The 21,970-nt window shown below is 40.6% G+C and overlaps 3 pseudogenes; 1 reads left to right on the top strand and 2 right to left on the bottom strand.

Moving 5' to 3' along the window:
* The window catches only part of LOC132851980 (histone H2A-like), a 92,185-nt pseudogene that overhangs the window by 10,564 nt on the left and 59,651 nt on the right, over positions 1–21,970 (top strand).
* Positions 14,822–15,281, bottom strand: LOC132851977 (histone H3-like; annotated as a pseudogene).
* On the bottom strand, positions 15,559–17,548 carry LOC132851979 (histone H2A-like; annotated as a pseudogene).

The raw sequence follows: 21,970 nt of genomic DNA, 5'->3' as shown, positions 1-21,970 counted from the left end.
TATCTACAACGTTAATCGGCGGAAAGCCGCAAAGACAGCAACCAAAAGCAGTGAAATGTCACTATTCTTATTACCAGAGTTGTAGCACAAACAAAATATTAATGCAAACAATCCATTCAATGCTAAATAAAAATAACATTTAATGATTTGGTCTTTGTCTTGTGAATATTTTTATTAATGACTGCATTCATTGGACACACTGTTTGTAGAGAATGCACACACACATGAACTGATTTGATTCAAGACTGGCATCATTACATCATGCATAAAATTTTGGTGTCCACTTTGCCATTTAATAATCCCATAACTTTTGGCTTAAAATGTAGTCATATAATATATAATATAAAATTCTCACTGAGGGCTAAAACCCCATAAAGATGAAATCCTAGAACCGCCCCTGCTCTTATGCCTACCGAAAAATCACTGAAATTTTACTTTTTACTTTTACTTCAAATACTTAAGTACATTAAATATCAGATACTTTAAGACTTTTACTTGAGTAATATTCTAAAAGACTTTCACTTCTACCAAAGTCTTTTTCTAGTACGATACCTGTACTTTTACTCAAGTATTGCTTTCTAGTACTTTATACAACACTGGAGATGAGCACATGAGACATGATCAAAGCCATTCACAACACTATCCCAACACCCGTCCCCAAGCTGAGGTCCCAGTTCGCCCTCCCAAGCAGCCTTTGTTTTGGAGGTAGATTGGTCACAGAAATCCAGAATATGTTTATAAATCTCAGAGACAGCACCTTTTGGAGACCAGAATGGACTAAGAGAGTAGTCGTGTAAATTGGAATGCATCTACTCGCCCCAAGACCAAACAATCCCAATCTTATCTGCTTTCGGCTCCCCTCAACCAGCACTGGCGTCGGCCAAGGCCGCTGTTGGAACAACAATTCCCCTGGAAGAGCACTGCAGCTAGACGCTCTTGCATTCCTTCCCCCACTTCTACAGACACCTGCTGATTGTTGACTCTCTTTGGGACCTAATCAAGGTTGTCTCCATGGCAATTTGCTGTGTATCGCTATGACAATCTTGCAGACTGAGGCACACCAAGATTTGATGCCGGGAGCAACGACTCTCCAGGCCTACACTTACATACATACACACACACACACACACACACACACACACACACACACACATATAAAGATATGCACTCACCCCCCACCCCCCATCCCACGCCTTCGCCGCTTTGTACCGCCAGTCTGACAAGCGGGTCTGTGACCAGCGCCGAAGATAAAGGCCGCAGGACCTGATGGCTGCTTGCCTGTGCTGGATTACCTCCACCCCCCCACTCCCCTCCCCTGTTGCAAGTCATGTGTTTATGGCGTACTGTTTATGTGCTTATGTTGCTGAGGTGTTTTTTTCTTGTTCCCACACTGTACTCCCCACCGGAGCATAGTCTGGGGGTTGTTGTTTTTCTTCCATCATGTTATGCTGTATTTCTTTTCAATCCCCTGTCTTCCTGTCCTGTCCTCCCCTTGTATTGTATGTATTGTATGTATGGGCAGGTTGATGGCTAATTTCGCTGGTACCTGTGACCAGTGACAATAAAGGCTACTACTACTACTACTACTACTACTACTACTACTACTACTTTTCCTTGTGATTTATACGTAAGCAACCCTTCCCATTGTTGGAGAGGTGGCGCTGAGGGAAAGCCAGGAAAACTTTTTTGAACAAAATGCCTAACTTGAAAATGTCTAAAGAGGTGGCTGGCAGGTAGCCCATACAATGATGACAAATTAGCAAAACTGTTAAAAAATCCTTCTGTGTAAAAGTCAAGAAAACAGCGTATACCTTTGCTATACCAAACTGAGAAAAAAGAATCCAGACATGAAGGGGGGAAAAGATGATTGCTACATAACGGACCTAAAGGAGAAGCAGTTACAAACTTGAAACGTTTCCTAAATTGATACCAGATTTTTAGCGTATTAAACACAACAGAATTTTTAACATATAAAGAAGTTTTAATTGGAAGAGAAGAGTATATAAGAGCAGGTATGGAGGATGAGGAAGAACATGACTGAGCTTCTAACTTACACCATGCTAAATGAGGTGACTCCACCCAGCACCGTATCTTATGGATGTGTGCTGCCCAGTAATAAAACTGAAAATTTGGTAGTGCCAGACCACCGCTAGACTTACATCTCTCGAGTAATGACTTACGCACCGTGGGACATCCCCCAGACCAAATGAAAGCATTAATCGTTTTATCTAATCAAAGAAATGTTTAGGTAAGAACAACGGGATTGTTAGAAATAAAAAAAGAAATTTAGGCAGAACATTCATTTTGATAGCATTAATCTTCCCAATCAGAGACAAAGGCAGACTATTCCATCTATGAAGGTCAGACTTCATTTTAGTTACGAGTGGAGTAAAATCCACAGAAAAAAGTCCTGAAAATGTACGTGTCACATTAACACCAAGGTAACTAAATCCAGTGGGACTGATTTTGAAGGGCATGTCCAGATGCTTAAGTTGCAAAGCAGTTGTGTTAATTGGATAACATTCACTCTTCTGAAAATTTAATTTATATCCAGAAAAGGATCTGAAGGTATCGAGAGTGGACAAGATACCAGGTAGACCAGATACAGGGTCAGATACATAGAGCAACAAATCATCTGCATACAACGATAGTCTGTGTTCAATGCCGTTCCTAGTGACTCCTTTAAATGAAGTAGAGGATCGTAATGAAATGGCCAATGGCTCAATGGCTAAGGCAAATAAAGATGGAGAGAGAGAGGGCAGCCCTGACGTGTCCCACGTTTCAATGGAAAATACTCTGAGCGCACATTGTTTGAATACTGGCTTGAGGTGATGTTATATAGTAATTTCACCCAACTAATAAATTTATTAACAAAACCAAATTTTTTTAATACAGCAAATAAATACTCCCACTCTACCCTATCAAATGCTTTTTCGGCATCCATTGAAATCACAATCTCAGGTACCATTTTGGAATGTACTGTATGAGTAATATTTAAATGAGTGCGAGTATTAAAAAATAAATGACGTCTCTTAATAAAACCATTTTGCTCCTCAGAAATAATGCTGGGCAACACTCTCTCTAGACGCAGAGCTATAGTTTTTGCCAGAACTTTAACATCAGCATTTAACCCTCAGGGGTCGAACGACGCACCGGAGCGTCTTTTTTCCTTTTCCTTTTTTTCATTTTTTCCTCTTCAACGTGAAGTCCACTTAAAATACTCCGTCATTCATAGTCATACACATACATGTAATACATCATTCGAAACTGTAAAGTGTCTACTTTTATTTGAGTGCCTTCATATTAACAACAAAACGCTGTGCTTTTGGCAAATAAAGAAAATAACCAGGTTGTGCATTCAGACATCTTGCCCTTCTTCCTGAAACACATTACAAACATGAACTGATAACTCCGCCAATACTTATCACACGAACATGATACATATGTCTAATGATATAATTTCTGAAGAGTAAGTTTTACTTACATTTGTTGAAATCTTGTGTGATGTAAAATTATATATACTGTATTGTATACAGACTATTTGCAAGCAGATATTAAGAGTGACTTTATAGAAACGTCTCGTAATTGGCAACTTTTATTTACCTTAAAATGTTAGTTCTTATTAAGCTGAATGCTGATTAATGTACTGTGAATATACAATATGTTATATAGCAATATCACTATTTAGAATCAGTGTTGTATAAAGTACTAGAAAGCAATACTTGAGTAAAAGTACAAGTATTGTACTAGAAAAAGACTTTGGTAGAAGTGAAAGTCACCTTTTAGAATATTACTCAAGTAAAAGTCTTAAAGTATCTGATATTTACTGTACTTAAGTATCAAAAGTAATTTTCTGATATTTAATGTACTTAAGTATTTGAAGTAAAAGTAAAAAGTAAAATTTCAGTGATTTTCAGTAGGCATAAGATCAGGGGCGGTTCTAGGATTTCATCTTTAGGGGGTTTTAGCCCTCAGTGAGAATTTAAAACAAGAAGAGTTTTATATCATATATTATATGACTACATAGTAAGCCAAAAGTTATGGTATTATTAAATGGCAAAAGTGGACACCAAAATTTTATGCATGATGTAATGATGCTAGTCTTGAATCAGATCAGTTCATCTATGTGTGCATTCTCTACAAACAGTGTGTCCAATGAATGCAGTCATTAATAAAATAAATATTCACAAGACAAAGACCAAATCAATAAATGTTATTTTTATTTAGTATTGATATTGGATTAATATTTTGTTTGTGCCATCAACTCTGGTAATAAGAATAGTGGTTGCTTTTGGTTGCCGCCGTTATAGATAAATGCCTCCAGCTCTGACTGCGCGTGTCTGTGCTTCTCCATAGAGCGTGCGGACGTGCAGCGATTTGTGCGGACGTGCGTAATGCAATCTAGGAGCAGTGATTCACCAAACCTCCCTTACTGCAGTCGCACACATTTCTTCTGATTTTATTTTGTAGTAACGAGTAACGAAGATGCTTATTGGAAATATAACGGAGTAAAAGTATACATTTTATCTAGGAAATGTAGTGGAGTAAAAGTGAAAGTTGACATAAATTTAAATAGCAAAGTAAAGTACAGATACGTGAAATTTTTACTTAAGTACAGTAACAAAGTATTTTTACTTCGTTACATTACAACACTGTTTAGAATATATTTTGACTAGTGTTTATGCCTCAACTAGTCTTGTTTACGTGACTATCTGTTCGGGTGTAAATGTATCGATGAGCTGTAAATGTGCCCGGAGATATGTCATGTGTTAATGTTTAGCCATAAATATGTCCGGTAATGGCCCGTTAACAAACATATACAGCGCATCTCTGTACCCAATTATTTTATCTCAGCTATGCTTAACTGCCTTAGTTATTGCTTTATAAGTTTGTTACTGTGGAGAATACATTATATTAATTATTAAAAACTTTTGTAGGAATGTGGCTGCATCACTCTTGTCTTCACCTGCACTGGCTGCAACACTTTCACCTTCGTTTGATGCTCGCACGGGGGCACGCAGCAACGAGAACAATAAGGAGTACGTCCACATGTAACCATTTTTTTCTATTATGCGTGCAGAATATTTGTATTACTGATGTGGAAAATACATTATATTAATTGTGTTGCTTTGTACTTTGAAAATACATGATACTAATTATGATTTTTTTTAGGAATGTGGCTGCAACACGTTCACCTTCGTCTGATACTCGCACGAGGGCACGCAGCAACGCGAGCAACATTCAGCCAGTGTAAGGCACATTTACCCTTTTTTATGTTCTCAGTATTAGTAATACTGGTGTGTTGCTTTGTACTTTGCAAATACATGATACCACATAAAGTTGGATCTTTATCACTCTTCAAAAGAAGAGCTATCGAAGCTTGGGTCATAGTAGTTGGGAGCAAACCATTTTCCAAGGATTCATTAAACACTGACAGAAGTAGAGGTGCTAATTTATTAACACATTTTTTGAAGAACTCAATAGGACACCCATCAGGTCCCGGGGCTTTATTGGACTGCATCGCTTTAATCGAGAATTTTATTTCTTCAAGGGAGAGTGGGGCATCTAGTTCTTGTACACGGTCAGAATCAATGGTTGGGTTTTTAAGGTTGTCTAAAAACTGATTCATAATAGCAGTATCGGCCGGAAATTCAGATTTATACAAAGAGGTATAAAACGATTTGAACGTGGCATTAATTTCTACTGGGTCTGTAACAATTACATTATTATTAATTTTAGGTATCAAACGTGAGGCAGATTGACGTTTCAATTGGTGAGCCAGTAGTCGATTCGCTTTATCCCCATGTTCATAGTAAGTGCTGCATGTCTGCAATAACAATCGCTCTACTTCCCTAGTGGAGATAAGATCAAATTCTGTCTTAAGGTTAAGACATTTCTTAAACAGTTCTGGGGAGGGATTGGATGCACACTCTTGGTCAAGGATACCAATAGCAGAAGTGAGTTCTGTAAGCTTGGCCTTATGTTTTTTATTATAATGAGCCATTTGAAACGGCTTAATTCCGACATAGTGTTTTTGCAAGAAACTCATCTCAAATCTAAAGATCATTGTAGGCTGCATGCTTCTTGGATAGGGCATGTCTTTCATTCTAACTTTAAATCAAGAGGAGTTGCTATCTTGATCAGTAAAAATATTCAGTTTCTACAGTACCTACCGATGTTATTGCTGATAGAAATGGCAGATACCCTATGGTTGTAGGCATGTTAATGACAAACAAAGGTGCTGCTGGTAAATGTCTATGCACCCAACTTTGATGATGTTGAATTCACCAACAGATTACTTAGTAACATACCTCATGGGGATGTGGTAGCTCAGTGGTTAAGGGGTTCGACTACTGATCATTGGTCATTGGTTCGAATCCCAGGTCCACCAAGTTGCCACTGCAGGGCCCTTAACCCTCAATTGCTCAGGTGTATAAACTGAAAAAAAAAAAAATTTAAGTCACTCTGGATAAGAGTGTCTGCTAAATGCTGTAAATGTAAATGTAAAATTTAAATTCTCATGGAGTATTTGAATTGTGTACTTGACCCAGTGCTAGATAGATCTAGTTCACGACCAATATCTCAGTCAGCTATGTCAAAATCTTTTCTGACTTTATGAGAATGGGTCATAAATGGGTCAGAATGGGTTGGTTGACCCTTGGGGAGTTCGTAATCCTTTAATTAAAAAATTCTCCTTTTTCTCTCAGGTTCACCAATTATACTCAAGAATAGATTATTTCTTCATAGACAACAGCTTGAACTCGTCTGTTGCTGCCGTTGATTATTCAAGTATTTTAATATCAGATCATGCACCACTATTTCTGGATATTCAGCTGTCCACACAGAGATCTACTCCCCCACTTTGGAGATTTAATTCTCTATTGTTGGCAGATAACAAATTTTGTGAATTTCTGGCTAATTCTATTGATGAGTTTCTCCTTTTTAATCAGAACGAACTTACATCATCATCTTTACTTTGGGAGTCAATTAAGGCTTTCCTTAGGGGCAGATTATTTCATACTCATTCATTCATTCATCTTCTACCGCTTATCCGAACTACCTCGGGTCACGGGGAGCCTGTGCCTATCTCAGGCGTCATCGGGCATCAAGGCAGGATACACCCTGGACGGAGTGCCAACCCATCGCAGGGCACACACACTCTCATTCACTCACACAATCACACACTACGGACAATTTTCCAGAGATGCCAATCAACCTACCATGCATGTCTTTGGACCGGGGGAGGAAACCGGAGTACCCGGAGGAAACCCCCTGAGGCACGGGGAGAACATGCAAACTCCACACACACAAGGCGGAGGCGGGAATCAAACCCCCAACCCTGGAGGTGTGAGGCGAACATGCTAAACACTAAGCCACCGAGCCCCCGATTATAATAGTTAATTATTCTAATATTATGTTTCTCTGCAAATATCTCTATAACCACCAATTCAAATTCTGCAGTCTCATTAATAACTCTGTATTCTAATTCATTTTTTATAAAAGTTGCCACTCCACCTCCATTACCTGCCTTTCTATCTTTCCTAACAATTTGATACCCTTGCAGAACAAAGAGCACTTTGTTCTGCAAAAGAGGGTTAATTTTGGATTTAACCATGTTTCTTGTAGACAAATTATGCTTGGTTTCTCATCTAATTGATCTATAAACTTTTTAAATTCTGATCCATTTGCATTAAGACTTCTGGCATTCTATTGAAGAATTGTTAAAACCATTATTGTTATTAAGAACTTCCACATGCTGTTTGAGTACTTGATTGAGTCTTTAGCATGTCGTTTATTTTTTCCAAAGTAACTCCTGTTACTTCCAAGTATCTCTCACCTGCCCTTATTATGATTTTAATTATCTCTGTTCTGCTTTCTGTTTGAGCAGAACAGTGTACCACTTCAGCCATAAATGAAACAAATTCCAATTTCCCAATCACCAAAATATCCTCTTTTGCCTTACTATGATCACAAGTACTTCCCGACCGTTCTTGAACTTTTGCTCCTTTTGTTTTGTTTTTTGTGCTGCTTCAGCATAAGTTAACAGATATTCTTCAGATATTCTTACATTTTGAATTTTCACAGCCTGTTTGTGAGAAATACATCCCCCAAAGCCAGCACTATGCTCACCTCCACAATTACAGCATTTTGCCTTTACTCCTTCGCCACATTTACCATATTCATGGTCACCCCCACATCTCGCACAATGTTGATTTCCTCTGCAAACAGCACTAACATGTCCATACTTCTGGCACTTGAAGCTAAGCGGAGGAGGCATGTAAGGTCTTACTGGATAACTAACATATCCTATTTTTACCCTCTCTGGAATTCTTTCCTCATCAAACTGAAGCATTACTGATAGACTATCCTTCCTTTCTTTATTTTTCACATACTGAAGCCGTTTTGCTCCAACTACCTTCCCTCCTTCAACACAACTTTTAATTTTATCTGTACCCATATCAGTAGGAATTCCAGTTATTACTCCTCTAATCCAAGGTTTAGATTTCATCAATGTGCATGACACCGAGAGTCCAAGCATCGAGGTTATACTTAAAGCCTTCTTTTGTTGTTTTTCATCTTTACACATAATAATCAGGTTACCATCTCTCAGAGTCTTTGCACTGTGGATTACTCCTAAAGCTTTATTAAGAGATTTTGTCAGTTTAATTGAGTTTATTGTCATACCTGATTCTGCAAATTTCATCATGACTTTACTTTCTTCTATGTTTTTCATCTTCCATTTCCGGATCACTACCAGAGCTACCGTCATTTCCTGCCATCAGTGCTCCAGTCACAGTCCAGTGTTGCCAAACCGCCTCCTCAGCGTCTAGCGAGCGTCGGTCAAAATCTGTTTGACGAGTTCAATCGACCTCCGAGCCTGTGATCTGCTCGACTCAGACCCCCCCTTCTTCTTCTGCTTCCTCTTTATATAATTGATTAGTAATGTTGTCGTCGATATGGGGGCAGGATCAGGGCAGGCTAGGGCAGGCAGGAAACTCTGGCCTGGAATCAACCTGCACACAGACATGTACAATAACAGAATACAATACCCTATTTTCACGGGTTGTAACACTGACAAAAAAAAAAAAATTATATGCTCAGAAGAATATTAAAGGTGCCCTTCCACACAAAACCGTTTTTGCTTGTATTTTTTGATATGAGTTAGGTCCATATGTGTTTGTGTTGTGTCGGGAATGTGAAAATGAACCGCTACCTCCCCGGTCAGTTTTAGCCACTGAAAACAAATTAGCGGAGAAATCAGGTCAATTAGAAAAGCTGCTCAGTGTGACGTGGAATTGATCAAGCTCATTACTATTCATGAGCTATCCCACTTGAGACCACGCCCACAGAATTCGTGTAGCTCAGTGAGTTTCCTATACAGCAAGGATGGCTGAACGTCAACGGGCTTGTGAAGAAGCCATTCTGCCGCAATTCAAAGTGAAGGATATTCATCCTTAAAAATATTCTTGTTTGCGTAACCCGACCGACCCTGTCCATTTAGGACAGACTGAATTTTTTTTTTTTTTTTTTGCTTTAAGTCCGACCGACTTGCCGGTTGTAAATTTGCGTTAAGACCGACCTTTTTTTCTCTTCTCTTCACGAAGTTCTGGAAAAACTGTGCCCAGCATCAAAATAAGGTTTGCAATGATGTGCCCAAAGGCACGGGTTGAAGACCCAGTCAGTGACGTCACGATATGCTAATTTGTTTAAAGTCATACCTACGTAATCACATCACCAAAATTGTACTTTTTTTTACATTGAAACTTGAAAAAAACATATAGACTGTAAGGACTCTGCCCGGACTCTGGCCACGTGCACTTGTTTATGTTTCTCGTCACGTGTCTGCCCTGCCTTCGTCTGCTCCTCCCTGTAATCACACCTGATCCTTATTGTTCTCATTGTCTTGTGTATTTAACTGTGCCGCGTTGCTTTGGGCAGCGCGGCATCACACTGTGGTTTGTCCTTTCTTTAGTCTGCGTCCTGTTTCATGTTTTCAGTTATTAAACACTGTTTTGATTTATGTTATCCTGCGTTTGTGTCCGCTCTGTTCCGTGTTCATGACAGAAGATGCCGCCACATGAGGACCCAGCGGGATAGCAGCAACCTGGACCGGCTGACTGGGAGTACTTTTTTCGTGTTTGTGTTTTTTTTTTTTTCCCCCTGGACTTTTTTCGGTGAGGGGCGCTTTCGGTTTTTTCGCGGGGGGCGCCGCCTCACTTCCTGGATGCGTGCCATGTCGCCAGCCCAAGGTTTGTTCTGTTTTTCAGTGTCCTGTGACATCGCCCCGCACTTTCCGGTGGGGGGCGTCGCTTCACTTTTGGTTTCCGTGGAGGACGTCGCCCCACTTCCTGTCCGCGGGGGGTGTCGCAGGCCTGCGTCTTTTCCTGTTTTTGGACTTCCCTGTTCTGTGGAGGATTTTATTATTTTTTTTTCTCTCCCTCCCTCGCTCCCTTTCCTGGACTCCGGGGGTGGATCTGGCCGGGGTGCATCGGGGGTCGTCGCTCGGCCCTTCAGCTCGGCTGTGGACGTCGCTCGGCCCTTCAGCTCGGCTGTGGACGTCGCTCGGCCCTTCAGCTCGGCTGTGGACGTCGCTCGGCCCTTCAGCTCGGCTGTGGACGTCGCTCGGCCCTCTCTGGCTGCGCTGCCGTGTGCCTCGCTCCCCCCACCTGCCTCGCCGTGTGCCTCGCTCCCCCCACCTGCCTCGCCGTGTGCCTCGCTCCCCCCACCTGCCTTGCCGTGTGCCTCGCTCCCCCCACCTGCCTCGCCATGTGCCTCGCTCCCCCCACCTGCTTCGCTGTGTGCCTGGACGGATTGGCGCGTCGGGAGCCGCACCTTGGGGGGGGCTCTGTAAGGACTCTGCCCGGACTCTGGCCACGTGCACTTGTTTATGTTTCTCGTCACCTGCCTTCGTCTGCTCCTCCCTGTCATCACACCTGATCCTTATTGTTCTCATTGTCTTGTGTATTTAACTGTGCCGCGTTGCTTTGGGCAGCACGGCATCTACTGTGGTTTGTCCTGTCTTTAGTCTGCGTCTTGTTTCATGTTTTCAGTTATTAAACCCTGTTTTGATTTATGCTATCCTGCATTTGGGTCCGCTCTGTTCCGTGTTCATGACATAGACCTACCTACCGACGCAGAGGTAGCCGTCAAATGGCTGACCTGCTTCTGCATCACTTTCAAAGTCGCTTTCTTAATTTGCACTGTTTGACTTGGTGATTTTTGCAGCATTATTGCTTTTTCAGTCATAAAGTTATATATAGTTTTCAGAAGGAACATCTGATTTATGGACTTTGTTTCATTCTATCCTCTATTATAAATAGAATGGACGGTTAATGCCAATATAGTTGCGTACACATAGCTTTATTGAACACAACAAACCCGGTCTGTACTCTCACATGCAAACAACATGAGGCGACTGGTGTCACCCTTAATACAGTCCGTGCTGGAACAACAACCATCCCAACATCCTTTTTCTTTTTTTTTCTCTCTTCAAGTAACATACAACCTGAAAACACAATTTGATTTCAAGAACGTACTGGAATGTAAATCAGAACACCATGCGTACATTTACATATGCTTCGTATTGACTGAAAATTACACAATACAAAATTATTACTGTCTCTGCATTGTTTTACTGAAGCTTCAATCTTTCCCAACACCTATTCCCTTCAAGTAAACCCATATAACAACATAGAGTGTTGTCTTTACTGTTTATCTTTTTTCTTTTCCTTTTTAAGTGGCACATATGAATACAAACTGCGAGGCGAACACATATACAAACAAAATCCCCCGGAACCCCGGAGCATACCGGTAAGTATTAGGTGGTCACTTAACATAAGCTTTAAGGTATTGAGGTCTAATCACTCTTCTCCCAGACCTTGTGATAGAAACAACAGGATTGATTGTGCTCGATTGTGAGCCTGTCACCACGTCTCTGTTAACCTCTGCAGGCTGGCAAGTCACTGTTGTTTCCTCTACTGTGGTTTTGTCCCTCCTGAGGTGTCTGCGATTTCTCCTCAGAATGTTCCCTGAGTCGAGCTGAACATCATAAGACCTGAAGTCCACAGGTTTCACTACTGTCGCTTTCCTCCATGTTTTGTTGTGCACCTCCGGCTGGACATGGACTTTGTCCCCCTGTTTTAGAGGACCGAGATCCTTTGCATGTCTGTTATGCTTTGATCCCATGTGATGGTGTGTTTCTCTGATCAAGCATAGCGAGGTATGGATTCTTCCCATCCGCTTTTGCTTTCCTCAACAGCCGTTTTGCAGTCTTTACTGCTGATTCTGCCATCCCATTGCTTTGTGGGTAGGGCGGGGAGGATTCTTTCTCTATCTGGGTATAACCTCTCTCTATCTGTGTCAATGCCCGGGTTCCATAAGCAACTGGTGCCCCCTCTTGAAGTAAAGCGGCCCCTAACCCAGTCTCTGACGCATCACACTGAAGTGTCAGTGGCTCATCTGGGTTGTAATATTTGAGAACTGGAGCTTTGGTGATGACGTCTTTGAGCCGTGTGAATGCCTGCTCATGAGCATCTGACCATTCCCAAATACTGTCTTTATCGGTTAATTGCCGTAGTATCTCACAGCCATTTGACAGGTGGTCACAGAATTTTGAGAGATAGTTAACCATGCCCAGGAGCCTTTGGACACCTTTGACGTCCGTTGGGCGTGGCATGTCTCTGGCTGCTCTTGCCTTTTCGGGATCCACTCTGAGCCCATCTGCGGTAAGTAAATGTCCAATGTACGGAACCTCACTTTTCCGCAGTTGCAACTTCTCTGCGTTCAATTTGATGTTCTTTTCTCTACATCTATTTAGAAGTGCTCTCAGTTTGTCATCATGGTCCTGGTTTGCTGCTTCTATTGTCTCACCCTCTCCTGTGATGAGGATGTCATCTGCTATGACGTATATGCCTCTCAACCGTTCCAAAGCTTGGCTGAGTTTTCGTTGAAACACCTCTGGTGCCGGAGTGATGCCCATTGGCATCCTCAGCCATCTGTATCTGCCGATTCCTCATCCAAGGTCACATGCCAAAATCCATTTTTTATGTCACACACAGTGAAAACTTTTGCCCTCGACAAGTCTGGTAATATGTCGTCTATTGTCAGCAGAGGAAAATGGCATCTTCTCAGAGCTCTGTTGAGTGGTCTTGGATCTATGCATATCCTGAGGTTTCCTGATGCCTTCTTAACAATAACAAGACTGCTGATCCACTCTGTACTACAGTCAACTGATGTAATGATCTCTCTTCTTTGAAGATCCCTTAGCTCTGCTTTAAGTGGTGCCGTCATCGCCACAGGAACTCTTCTCTTTGGCAGTTTCACTGGGGTTACTGTGGGGTCTGCTTCTATCTTATAAGCACCCTCCAGACATCCATCTCCCTGGAACACATCTGCATAGTCTTTTCTGATATCATTCATGCTCCACCTTCCATTTTTCTCATACTCTTTGGTGACAATGCTATTAACAGCCATGATGTTTTCATACTGTACTTTCACTAGATTCATGGCTTGTACTGCCCTGCTGCCCAGTAGTGGCACTGTGGACCCCTCATCTACAACCATGAATTCTAATTGGTACAGTTTCTTGTTTCTAGGATTTCTTAGTTTATCCATCCATCCATCCATCCATCTTCTACCGCTTATCCGAACTACCTCGGGTCACGGGGAGCCCGTGCCCATCCCAGGCGTCATTGGGCATCAAGGCAGGATACACCCTGGACAGAGTGCCAACCCATCGCAGGGCACACACACACACACACACACACACACACACACACACACACACACACACACACACACACACACACACACACACACACACACACACTCACATGCAAACTCAACACACACAAGGTGGAGGCGGGAATCGAACCCCGACCCTGGAGGTGTGAGGCGAACGTGCTAACCACTAAGCCACCGTGCCCCCCTATGGACCTAACTATATATGAAAATTGTAATCTAGTTTGAAAGATTATCAGTCAACTACTACATGTATTGTTGCAATTTTTAAATTTGGCCAACAACTTATAAGATCAAATAGTATTCATAACAGTAAGTTTTAATTGTCATTTATTACTTTTATATTAGTTTTCTTGTTGTTGTTGGTGATATTCTAAAATGTGCAAAAGTAGCACAGGGTAAAAGTAAAAATACACAATAAATATTCAGATATACTAAGAGGAGATGACGACTACACGTGATCGTTGAGGACAACAACCTCATCATCAATACAACATTGTCAGACTGTATATTTATAATCACACCCTCCAGTGTCACCCACATGAGCATCAGGTTCCCCTTTAAGTCCAGTTCCTCTCAAGGTTTCTCTCTAAGGGTGTTTTACCTCACCACAGACACCTCAGGCTTTCTCATTAGGGATGAATACAAACATATTTAAATAGAAATCTAATATTAACCTTGAGTTTTTGTTTTATATTAATCTCTATATAACTTTTTGTTTTATTGTGATGTTCTGTAAAGCTGCTTTGAGACGACGTCCATTGCGAAAAGTGCTATACAAATAAATATGCATTTACTTATTTTCAATTACTCTTCTTATCCGTCAACACAATATTCCTACCACAAAAACTTTGTACTCTGTCTGTAAATCATTTCTCTAAAGCAGATTCACATTTACATGTGTGTTAATCACACAAACATTATATTACACCTCATATCTTTAGAAGCATGACCACACACACACACACACACACACACACACACACACACACACACACAGTGAGATTTATACTGTACAGTACAACAAACTCTGAGCTCACACACACAGATATGAAGAACTGCTCATTTATCAGAGAGAATGTGGTGGCTCTTAAAAGAGCCTTTGTGTACGTTAGACAGAATTGAGGTTTAAGCGCGCTCTCCGCGAATACGGCGGGCCAGCTGAATGTCCTTAGGCATGATGGTCACTCTCTTGGCGTGAATGGCGCACAGGTTGGTGTCCTCGAACAGACCGACCAGGTACGCCTCGCTAGCCTCCTGGAAGGCCATGACGGCCGAGCTCTGGAAACGCAAGTCGGTCTTGAAATCCTGAGCGATTTCTCTCACCAGGCGCTGGAAGGGCAGCTTGCGGATAAGCAGCTCAGTAGACTTCTAATAACGGCGGATCTCCATCAGAGCCACGGTGCCGGGCCTGTAACGGTGAGGCTTCTTTACGCCGCCGGTAGCCGGGGCGCTCTTGCGAGCAGCCTTAGTGGCGAACTGCTTCCTGGGCACTTTGCCACCAGTGGACTTACAGGCGCGGTCTGCTTGGTTCTTGCCATAGCATCGAGCTGTGAACTTCACGGAGGAAAAACATAATAAACTGCACTGGCGAACGATATGTTTTTGAGCCCTAACGCCGCCCTGTTCTCATTGGGCGTATTGAAAGCACACGTCTGCCATTGGATAGAACGCGTTACGTCACCTGATGTCTATTGGATCGTCACGTCACATTCACAGTATTAATAAAAATTAGGATGAAATTGCACTTTTTCAGTAAAAGTGTGTGGCTCTTAAAAGAGCCTTTTTGGGTGGTGAGAAACGCAGCGGTCAGCGAGTTTACTTGGTCTTGACGGTCTTCTTGGGCAGCAGCACGGCCTGAATGTTGGGCAGCACACCTACCTGAGCGATGGTCAGTCCTCCGAGCAGTTTGTTCAGCTCCTCGTCGTTACGCCCAGCAAGCTGCAGGTGGCGGGGAATGATACGGGTCTTCTTGTTGTCACGGGCGGCGTTGCCAGCCAACTCGAGAATCTCAGCAGTCAGATACTCGAGCACGGCGGCTATGGCGGCTATACTTACATACTAAGTATGTAACTTAGTGAGCCAGCATTAATGTATTCAATGTTAGAGATTTAAGCACTTATGTACGTCGCTCTGGATAAGGGCGTCTGCCAAATGCTGTAAATGTAAATGTAAATAAATATAAAGAGTTTCACAAATATTTTTTAAATCCACAAATAAATATAAAGCGTTTCACAAATATGTTATGACATTCACAAATAAATAAAATGGGATTTGCAAATAAAAAAAAAAATTTATAAATATATATTTAATTGTATTTATTTGTGAATGGCTTCCTGCTCATTTGTGGATCGCGTTCTGTGCATTTGTGGATTTGAAACATTTCTAACGTCAAGACGTGCACAAGAATCCACAAATAGGTGGACTCCGCCCACCGTCTACTCCAGCCAATCGGACAACGGTCTCGTGGCGCTGACCAATCGTGGCACGGTCTACCTCCAACCAATCACGTTCTGATTTACTCGCAATCGCATGACTCGAAATCATGACATTATCTACTGTATGTGAAATACTAAAAATAAAAATAAAAAGCCCAGAAACAGAGATGAACCTTTTCAGACAAATATTGTAAACTCCTGATAGAGATAACATGCATGCTATCCTTACTAATCGGTCAAGTGCAGGTCATTTAGAAACAGAAGTTTCATGTGAAATAGCATTCAGTGTCAACTCACTGTACACCTGTAAACATCAGTAAACACTGTACACCTGTAAACATCAGTAAACACTGTACACCTGTAAACATCAGTAAACACTACACCTGTAAACATCAGTAAACACTACACCTGTAAACATCAGTAAACACTGTACACCTGTAAACATGGCTCACATTTTGCTGATTAAAAATGTGACTTTATTAAAGTAAAAGCTAAAGGAAGCAGGATGCATTATGCTTACAATAACTCTTAGGTTTCATCATTCAAGGTATCATAATTCCTCTATACAGCTTGTATACATTAGAATAAAATGTCATTTCTTCACGACCATAATGCTTTATATAACGTAGAACGATGGCACACAGGGCTAAGTCATGTACGTGCAAGTGAAAGCATAAGTATGAGAAAAATGCAAAGTAAAAAAAAAAAAAATCATGAGACTGTAAATACATGTGAAAGCGCACACAAAATAGAACAAGAGAATCGCAGTGGACGAAAAAAACGAGTGCAAACTAGACACTGCATTGAAGAACAGCCTCAGAGCGAGTAAATCAGAACGTGATTGGTTGGAGGTAGACCGTGCCACGATTGGTCAGCGCCACGAGACCGTTGACCGATTGGCTGGAGTAGACGGTGGGCGGAGTCCACCTATTTGTGGATTCTTGTGCACGTCTTGACGTTAGAAATGTTTCAAATCCACAAATGCACAGAACGCGATCCACAAATGAGCAGGAAGCCATTCACAAATAAATACAATTAAATATATATATTTATAAATATTTTTTTTATTTGCAAATCCCATTTTATTTATTTGTGAATTTCATAAAATTGTGAAACGCTTTATATTTGTGGATTTAAAAAATATTTGTGAAACTCTTTATATTTATTTGTGGATCATAGTATATTTATTCAGAATAACGAAACAATTCTGACCCCATAGGCGGCCAAGTAAACCGGAGCGCCGGCACCGACGTGCTGGGGGTAATTACCTTTAGGCAGAAGCCTGTGCACACGACCCACGGGGAACTGCAGTCCGGCCCTGGATGAACGAGTCTTGGCAAAAGTCCGCCAGTTTTGCCTCTTCCGCTCATCTTGTAGTTCAGATACGTTCTAAGAACAACACCGAAATAACAGCGCTGTTCTTCTAGCACTCTGTGGTATAACCAACACGTCAACTCTCTTATTGGCTAAGATCCTTCTGACGGAAGAACCAATCCGAAACACGCCGTAGAATTCCAGCATCAGTCCATCATTCTATTGTACACCACACGCCCCTCCCACTCCCGTGTGTGACACTGTGTGTGTGTGTGTGTGTGAGAGAGAGAGAGAGAGAGAGAGAGAGAGAGAGAGAAAATGAAAAAAAAAAAAAGACTAAATGCATATCATTGTAGAGAGAAAATATTTTGTCAACTGATTTATAATCAGTAGCTTGATTATTCAAGCTTTACTCAAGATTTGATCTCTCTCTCTCTCTCTCTCTCTCTCTCTCTCTCTCAGCTAATAGTAGAATAAACGAGTGTAGGCCTTAAAAGTAAGCATGAGAACGTTGTAGACTCAACCCGGCCGTAGCCGAATGACTGCGCTTCCGAGACATAGTGACAGTGTGTTTTCTCGTGGCGTTTCTTGGCGAAAATACGACGCTGCACACAAGATCCCGAGCGTTCATCAACATGTTTGTTGAGCAGGGACTTTGTTACTCGCTACGAGCTCGCGTCGGGTCTCGGGAAGAGGAACAATGTCGTGCAGCGAGCACAAAAGTGTACGGCGCGTCTGGGGCTCGCTCCAGCTTGCAGCGCATTTGGGGCGATGTGTCGTGTAAAAACTAAACAAAAAAGAGACTCGGGGCTTGTAAGTCGTGTTTACCGAGTTGTGGGAGAACCTTGTGAATGACCCTGATATATTTACAGCGGCTGAGTGTTGTGTGTATTAGCTAATTGTAACGGAGCTCCGTTTGTGCTTCGTGAAGCACGTATACTGGGGAGAGAGAGAGAGAGAGAGAGACTGACAGACAGAGACAGTCAGTGCGAGTTGTGAGTGTCCATTTGCGTGTCTTTTTTTTGTTTTGTTGCTATGTTCCCTTGTGCGTCTGCGACTCCCAGTATCTTTGTCATGATCTGGCCTGCACAAGCGCGCTCTCTCACTCTCACTCTCACTCTCTAAGTGAGACGCCCTTCTGCCTGACAGCTCTCAGTAAAACTGCAGGTAGTGATAAAGAAATTAAACTATATACTCTAAACTATAACTATATACCTCTGAATAACTATTTAAACAGAGGTAATAATTAATCATAAAAAACAAATAATCAATTGCATGAAAGTAATTAAAAATAATTTACAACAGTAAAGAAAAAAGAATAAGCTTTTCACTTGCAGAGTGACAAATTACATGAATCTTAAAAATGAATTGAAATTTTCAGTTTCAAATTTTCACCTTCTAACATTCACATAAAAAATCACTAGATCTCATCTCTGAACGAGCTCTTATATGAAACGTCACTTCAAATGTTTACTCACAGTTCATGTTAAAGTCTGTAATCCACCTGAATTGACAGTTCAGTTTATCAGTTCAGTCATATATATATATATATATATATATATATATATATATATATATATATATATATATATATATATATATACACAGAGAGAGAGAGAGAGAGAAAATGGTGATTGGAAGGAACAGATTGATCTTTTGTCCTTTACATGGCTTCTACTCAGGAGGGCTGCTTCTTTAGTGTCGTTTCATATAACAGTGAAGTCCTTTGGGGAGTTTTTCTTTTTGTTGTTGTTTTTTTCCCACCCTTAAAATTATCAAAAAGCATCATAGGCCCTGGTGTCTATTATATTTAATAAAAATCACATTCAATAACCTATAAACAAATATAATGAATTTACTGACAGTCACTATAACTAATGTATTGTGATTTAGTCATAAAAGTCTTAATCTGTCCTTATTCTTATCCTAACATCCCCATGTTTGTTCTGCTCCTCCACAGTCACCTGGTTTGAAATTCAGGACTTAAGACTTATATCTTAGACTTTATATCTCAGAACACTGACTTTTTCCTTGCGACACACATCCACTAGATGGCGACATCTGACCGCACTAAGTGAACCACACAATGTGCTGCATCTGTTACTGCTCTCTTTCAGTAAACTTTTATCCTCAACATTAGTGTGCAGAATATTTCACGTCAACAAGGTATGATATTACTGTACAATATTTAATCTGACTACATCCATGTGATGTTACCCGATGTCTTCAGAAAGGAAGACTTTATTTGTTTTCTGAGAGAGATATTGTGGTGTCCACCTTACAGAGAATACAGGAGGACAAGGTATTGAACCAAACTAAATGACCTATTTAATTTAACAGGACAATGAGAATTGTTTAGGGGAAGTGGCCAATTAAACTCACAAAACATAACGGGAGAGAGAGAGAGTCCTGAAAAATGGTTAGCCAAAGAGAGTGACAGACGTCGTAACCCAAAGACATCATCAAACAGAAGACGGTTGTAATTTGTATATAAGGAAAGGTTAAAGGGACCATGATAAGAAGAAACAGTGAAGAACAGCTTAATTAAGCTTGTGTTAATGTTTGGTTTATCTTCTAGTTCACCTTCTAAAACTTGCACATTTAACTCCTTTAGATGTGTGTATGTCTATTTATCACTATCTCTGGAGCTTTTATCTATAGCTTTTTTTATGGATACACATTTATGGCTTAAATGCTGGCTAGACATCAGCAATGCAAGAATGTAAAATTAACAGTGAATAATAATGTGCAGTTCACGTGTATAGCATCAGAAGATATGGAATAATAACTTAAAGAAAACAAAACACAAGGATTATTCACATTAGTCACAAAAAGACATCATTGCTATAATTTTGTGCAACTATACAGATAATCTTTTGTACCTCAAGTAAGATAATATCCAAACTCATACCGAGCAGGATTTAATGGATGTCTGTATAAAATTGTGATAATGATGTGGCCAAACAAAGGAAGCAAAAAACAGTGTAAAATGTATACACAGTGTGTAAAAATCATTTTAGGATATTTTCCAAGGATTTTCATTCATTTTCTGAATTTTACACATCTAAGGGGAACTTTTTGGTGGACCCAGAGCTTTAGTGAGACAGTGAAAAGGAACTGAGTGAAAAGGTTTAATCAAGTTAAAATGAAACATAATTAGAATAGTGATAAAAAGCATGTCGAACCATGTGGGCATTGTAACCATTGTGAGTTTTTTTTAATCACAATTCTGGAGAAACACAAATAGTTGAAGGTTACTATTATTATTATTATTATTTTATTTTTTCCTTTTTACCCTGTGCTACTTTTGCACATTTTAGAATATTGCTTCTATTACTACTACCATCAACAACAAGAAGAAAACTAATATAAAAGCAATAAATGACAATTAAAACTTTAAGCAGCTAAGTCTACACTTGAAGCAGCTGAGGGTTGCTGGACGGTGTATGTTTGTACGTGCTCATTTGGCTTTCATCAACTTACATTAAATCAATGTCCACTCACCATTCAATGCTCAGAGTATCCATTTTATTTAATGTGTTAGGTTGCATGGTTGTTAACAGCATTGCCTCGTGATACAGTCAAAAAACTGTGTACGCACCTTTCTGCAGCAACACCTGTCAAGGAAGTTTCCTACCTATATACCCTGATTTATAGAACAGTGGCCCCTAGTGGACAACTTTACAAAGACAAATGGCTCTTACAAAAACTTACTGTTATGAATACTATTTGATCTTATAAGTTGTTGGCTAAATTTCAAAATTGCAACAATACATTTAGTTCTTGACTGATAATCTTTCAAACTAGATTACAATTTTCATATATAGTTAGGTCCATATATATTTGGACACAGGCACAATTTTAGTTTTTTTTTTTTTTTTTTTAAGTATTTACCAAAACATATCCAAGCTATAGTTGTATAGGTATAGTGGGCAGAAAGTCTCTCAGCTTTAATTTGAGGGTATTTAAATCCAAATTGGAGGAAAGGATTAGGAATTACAGCTCTTGAGAGTAGCCAGCCCCCTTTTTCAAGGGACCAAAAGTAATTGGACAGTTGAATCAGAAGCTTTCATGGACAGTTGTAGGCTTTTCCTTCATTATTTCTTCATCAATTAAGCAGGTAAAAGGTCTGGAGTTGATTCCAAGTGTGGTATTTGCACTTGGAATCTGTTGCTGTGAACCTACATCATGCGTTCAAAGGCGCTCTCCATGCAAGTCAAACAGGTCATCGTTAGGATTCAAAAACAACACAAATCCATCAGAGATAAAGCAGGAACATTAGGAGTGGCCAGATCAACAGTTTGGTACATTCTGAGGAAAAAAGAATGCAATGGTGAGCTCAGCAACATAAAAAGGCCTGGCCGTCCACGGACGACAACAGCAGTAGATGATCGCAAACCATTCATAAGCCTCAAGAATAGAAAAGCCAGATTGGACTTTGTCAAAAAAACATCTAAGTTCTGGAAAAGCATCCTTTG

Source organism: Tachysurus vachellii, chromosome 10 (assembly GCF_030014155.1).
Source record: "Tachysurus vachellii isolate PV-2020 chromosome 10, HZAU_Pvac_v1, whole genome shotgun sequence".
NCBI classification, from domain to species: Eukaryota; Metazoa; Chordata; class Actinopteri; order Siluriformes; family Bagridae; genus Tachysurus; species Tachysurus vachellii.
The sequence above is the reverse complement of the archived record's forward strand: the minus strand, read 5'-3'. Positions and strand labels throughout refer to the sequence as shown.